Consider the following 5,864-nt stretch of genomic DNA (forward strand, 5'->3'; position numbering starts at 1 on the left):
CAGGGATAAATGACAATGAAGTTAGCAGACTACACATTCCTTCATGAAAATGCACACACAAGGGGATCGGAATCAAGCCTGGAGATGAGGCTAGCCCCCACCCATGTTCCTGGCGGGGTGTGTTGGGATTATCCCCTGCGCTTCTCTCCTTGGGAGGCCATTTGGCTTAGGCTGGCTGGGCTGTGGACACCTCAGCAGGTCTGAGAGTTTGGAAGGTTCCAGAGAAAAATGATGAAAAAATACATTGCTGAACAAATACAATATAGCTTCTGGATGTGCTGACGATACTCAAGGGTAGGGATGGTGTTTGTTCAGAGTCCCTCTTGCATACATCTGCCATTCATGGGCCCCCACTGCCCAAAGCCTATCCTCTTTGTGCAGACTCATTACTTCTATAGTCTAGCCTTTTTTTTGGTTTCGTTCAGCTGCTCCTCATTCAAGTGTTCTCATTTCCAGGGGTTCAACATCCCTGTTCCATCTGCCTGGGATTGCCTCTCCAATTTCCCATTGAGTGTTTCGGCTCTAAGTCACCTGTTCTGTGAAGCCCTCTCTTTTCATTCCCAGGAGAACCATCTTCATTCATGATGGAGATGGAGTTGGGGGACTTGGGAGTAGTGCCTCAGGGGTCTGGGATTGTCTAAGGAAGCTTCTTTACCTTAGAATATAGAGGATATACAGAACTCAGCCCCAGCCAAGGCCTAGGGACTGTTCTCTATGAGGTAGCTGAGTCCATCATGAAGCAGGAAGCCCAAAGGTGCATAACCAAGTCCTGATGGAACGAAGTCAGTAACTTAGTGCTGCTAAGTGTTTGGTGCTCAGTGCTTATTGTGTGGGGGAACATACTACTCGCCTAATGTTCACAATTCAGGATCTCAGAGCTGTGTGCCATTGTTATGCAAGCCCTGTTTTATAGATGAGTATGTGGAAAAATAGGTTTAGAACTTTTTCAAGGTCTTACAATGAGTAAAAAGTGAAAAATAAGCCAAGAGTATCAAAGGCTGTAGGCGGCCAATGTGAAGGCAGGTCAGACCAGAGGTTTGGAGTGGAAAAACTGAGGAACCCCTAAACCTCTGGGTTCATCACTACCATCAAGACCTTGAACATTTAAAGGGTAGCCTTCCTCTGACCTTCTTCCTGGGGTGGTAACTGGAGTTGGTTAGAGTTGGTTTTTAGACTTTTCCTAACTCTTAACCCCTTGGCCATACACCTGCGTGCAGAAGGGCTCATACCACTCCTCCTTCCAGGGCACTGGTCCTGGATCTGTCCTGGAAGGAGGAGCCTGGCCCTGCAGACCAGGGAGAGGGGAGAGCTGAGGAAGGTGGGGAGGGTGGGGCGGTGAGGTAGGTGGGAGGTTACATTGAGCATGGACAGGTGTACTTGGGAGATTGTGGGTTTGATTATCCTTTCCTTATTAAGGGTGACAACAAGACCATTATGAAGTGCTTACTGGGTCATACAGCCTGCATTGTACTTGGGTTAGCACACTTAGTCCTCATTTCCACCCTCATTTTGCCAAGGAGGAGGGTAAAGCTGAGAGCGGTAGAGCCGGAGGTTGCATAGCAAATAAGAGGCAGGGCTAGGATTCAAACCCAGCTCCTCACTGCTCTGCTCTACTCCCCAGAGAATGTGCAGCTCAGCAGCCCAGGCCAGCCCAGGGGAAGACCCCAGGGGTGAGGGCAGTTCTCGCTCTCAATATCTTTCCCGGAAATCAGTGCTGTTTAGTGACAGTAAGACGTTGAAAGGTGCTGTGATGTCCCATCTGGGTAGAGGAGGTAGTTCACTATAGGCTAGTTCTGTCTCGGTAGGAAAGACTAGCTGTGCTGTTGGTAAGTAACATAGCTGTGTGCGTCCCTCAAATATCTAGTACTTGATGCGGGGCCTGTGACCAAATGGACAGAAGTCTTGAAGGATGCATTCAGTATGGCTGGCTCTGACCTCTGACCTCCCTGCCGCAGGTAACTCCCACTCCAGACCTTGGAGAGAACCCCAACAGCACAGTCCTTCTCTCCTGTCTCAGGGTTCCCATCTCCTCCTTTGGTTTAAGTGCCATGCAGCCTAGGTCTGTAACCAGACATTTCTACCGTCACTTCACTGTTTTCCTCAGGCTCTTAGCTGGTCTCCTGCACCCACCCACCCTCCTAATCTCCAGCTCAGAACCAGCCCCACCATTTTCTCTCTCTGTTCCTTCCCTAGGCCTGGAAGTCCCCCTGAAGAAAAATCACGTATGTGTGAGATGATCGTCCTTATGATGTGTAATTCCAATCTCCCCAAATTCCTGGACTTTGAAGTCATTTTTTTCTTCTTTCCCATCAATAGCCACAGGCATTCGAGACAGAAGGAGGAGGGAAGATGGCACAGTTTACTTGGTGTTTGTCAGTGATATGTTTTTCACGTCTTGTTTTGATTAACTGAAATAATTTTCACTATCCCCCAAACCAAACAGACCTTTAACTCCTGTTTTACAGCGTACGTGATGTGCTTTGGACAGTCATCATGTTTATGACACTTGACCATTGTTTTTCTCTGGCTCCTAGATGGGATAGGACAGCCTCACATTTCCCTCCAAGATGTTCATGTCTTCCGCCTGGGTGTTCTAAAAGGTTGTTCATCCCCAACACACATTTTGCATCCCTGTTTGTCTCAAATCTGCATGATTAAATTTAAGAGCTGCCCTCCTCACTCCCAACATATGGACTGCATCTCTGCATGTACCTTTAGCTACCATAGTCCTCAAACTGAAGTGTGTGTGAAAATCACCAGAAGGTTTGTTCACACTCAGATTGCTGGGCCTCATCCCCAGGGGTTTGGATTCACTAGGTTTAGGGTGGACAGAGAATTTGCATTTCTAGTGAATTCACAGGGGAAGCCAGTGCTGCTGGTCTAGGGACGCCCCCTTGGGAATGACTATTGTATGCTCTTCCTTTCCTTCTTGACTTCTATCCCAGATAAACAGGTGTCCCCTCACCTGTATGTGGCTAATCTCTCCTGCTGAAGACACTTATCATTTTCCCCGGAGCCTGGATATAAGAGTCATTATAAGCCAGGCCCTGGAGCTCCACCTCTTTAATTAAGCGGTAAACCAGGCCGAGTCAGACCCTGCCCTCATGGAAGCCTCACTGCATGTGGGAAGAGAAGCATCTCTGGGGGTGAGAATAAATGGGATTAACTCTGAATGGGTGAAAGCCTTTCTTTCACCAGACTGATGATGGGGAATACATGACAGAGTTTGTCTACATGACGGTGAATATGGATAGATCCTGAAGTTGTCAGATAAGCAATCAAGTGATTCCCCAAACATCGGGACAGCTGAAGAGAACCTGACATGTTCAAATGAGGCATTCCAGCAAAGGATGCGTCTCCTTCTGCAAACTGACCCACGGGGCTCCACAGAAGTCAGCTTGTTATTTGCCAAATAGAATTGTCTATTCCTGGGGCACCTGGGTGGCTCAGTCACTTAAGAGTCAGGCCTTCGGTCGCTGTCCCAGGGTCCTAGGATCGAGCCCCACATAGGGCTCTCTGCTCAGTGTGAAGTCTGCTTCTCTTCTCCTCCTCACCCCACTTGAGCTCTCTCTTTCTCTCTCTCTCTCTCTGACTCTCTCTCTCTCTCTCTCTCTCAAATAAATAAAATAAAAAGAGTTGTCTACTTTTCGTTTTTGTATCTTTTGCAATATTTCAATGAGACACACCAAAAAATAAACTAAACTAAATACACACACACACACACACACACACACACACACACACACAGAGGAAGGTTGGCAGGGAGATACAGCAGTTACCTTTAAGGCAACTCTTAAATCATTTGATCTTTTTGAGGCTTTTGCTCAGACAGGAAAGTCAGCGCTCGGCACTCCCGTCCCCAGTGGAGCTGGGTGGAGGTGGAGACAGCACAATGCCAACACGCGCAGTTTCCCTGCGGCGGCCCAGAAAGCACTTGTGAACGTGGCAGCAAATGAGGTCTTAAGTCGGTGCATAAAACAATCAAATCCATCACAGCCTTGGAATGGCCCCTCATAACTCAGGGACTGTCGGAGCACTCCGTGTGTGCAGGGAGGCAGTCGTGGAAGAAGTGACAAACTGAGCTCTGAGTCTGCTAAATCCATTCTGGCAGCCAGAGGAATACATTTCCAAAGCCAAGTCACATCATTTTCCTTGAGCTCATTTGACTGCAGGCTAAGAAGCTATTGCAGAAAACAAAGGGATGGTGGTGGGGGTGGGGGTGGTGCTGGGATAATGAATATTAATGAACTTAATTCTCTGGTTCTTGGTGGTTGGTCTAGGAATGGTAGAATGGGAAGGTGGATAAAGACAAATAAATTCAAACTGATGTTTCAAAACGGATGGATGGTGTTGGCCACCCGTCTATCCACCTAATGCGAACCTACTGGGCACCTACTTACTCCATGCCTTCTCCCGGGGCTTGGGGAAATGAGCACCCACACTCTGTCCTCAGGGACTTCATAATCTATCAGAGACATCCGATGTACAAGAAATCACGACAGTTCAGGGCTTTGCTTTGCATTATTGAAAACATGCGAAGTGGAGGGGAAGTCAGGGACAGCGCCCCAGAAGACGTGACGTCTTAAACAAGACTCCCTCCCCCCAGCAGACATGTTGATTTCCGGTTCTTGAGGGATGAACCTGAGATTGGGTGAAAGCTGATGACTGTAAAGGTATAACAACCATACCTTCCAATTTCCTGGGAAAGTCTTTATTATACCCATTGCTCCGGAAGCTTCATGATGTGAGTTGAGTCCCACAAAAAGATATGTCCAAGGCCTAACCTCCAGTACCAGTGAATGTGATCTTGTTTGGAAATATGATCTATGTAGGTGTAATTAAGTTAAGATGTGGTCAGGCAGCTCGGGTGGCTCAGCGGTTTAGCACCGCCTTCAGCCCAGGACGTGATCCTAGAGACCTGGGATCGAGTCCCATGTCAGGTTCCCTGCATGGAGCCTGCTTCTCCCTCTGCCTGTGTCTCTGCCTCTCTCTCTCTCTCTCTCTGTGTGTGTGTGTGTGTGTGTGTGTGTGTCTATCATGAATAAATAAATAAAATTAAAACAAAAAAGTTAAGATGTGGTCATGTCAATTGGAAGGGGCTGCCCTAAATCCAGGGACTGGTATCCTTATAAGGAGGCTTTGCAAAAACATAAAGGTCTAGAGAGCCATCACAGAGGGGAGAAGACTGTATGAACATGAAGACAGACATTGGAGAGATAAAGCTAACGACCAAGGAATGCCAAGGTTTGCTGGAAAGCACCAGAAGCCAGGGTAGGTAAGGAAGGATTCTTTTCCCTGGAGCCTTCAGATTCTTCTCTACCAATACCTCAATTTTAGGCTTCTTGCCTCCTAAACTAGGAGAGGATAAATTTCCGTTGTCTTGAGCCACCCAGTTTGTGGCACTTTGCTACAGCAGCCCTAGAACACTATTACAGCTCTACCTCTGAATTTTGATTCAGAACATGTGTCTGTATTTTAGTGTTCATGAAGATACAAAATGAGGCTGGGAGGATACCTACCCAGGCTCCTTCTTGTCCTTCCTTGTCCCTGCCAAATCCTTCCTGGATCTGGTTTTGGGTTAGGAAGGTCACTCCTACCTCCACTTGGTGTGGTCATCAAGCTGACCACATAACTTCAGTTTCTCTTGGAGGCTGTGGAGGAGCCCTTGTCCTAACCAGTCAGCATTGGCCAAACTAGATTTGATTTCAGTGGATTCCAAGTAAAGTCTGAACGTTCCATTCCTCAGAAAAAAGTACTGACTTCCCTGCCTTGGATGAGGCCAGAACCTCCTGGCAGGTACGTTCAAAACTACTAAAGAGAACAATTTTTGTAACTGTAGACACCTGATTGGGATAGCATTCTCA

The 5,864-nt window shown here is 47.5% G+C and overlaps 1 long non-coding RNA gene across 1 annotated transcript; it reads left to right on the forward strand.

The window, feature by feature from the left end:
- Positions 1-1,530: 1,530 nt before the first annotated feature.
- On the forward strand, positions 1,531-3,543 carry LOC111092170. Its single transcript, XR_005377381.1, has 3 exons — positions 1,531-1,670; positions 1,865-1,955; positions 2,194-3,543. It is a non-coding gene; the product is annotated as an uncharacterized LOC111092170 (long non-coding RNA).
- Positions 3,544-5,864: the final 2,321 nt, after the last annotated feature.

The sequence above is a fragment of the Canis lupus genome, chromosome 24 (genome assembly GCF_011100685.1).
Source record: "Canis lupus familiaris isolate Mischka breed German Shepherd chromosome 24, alternate assembly UU_Cfam_GSD_1.0, whole genome shotgun sequence".
Classification (NCBI taxonomy): Eukaryota; Metazoa; Chordata; class Mammalia; order Carnivora; family Canidae; genus Canis; species Canis lupus.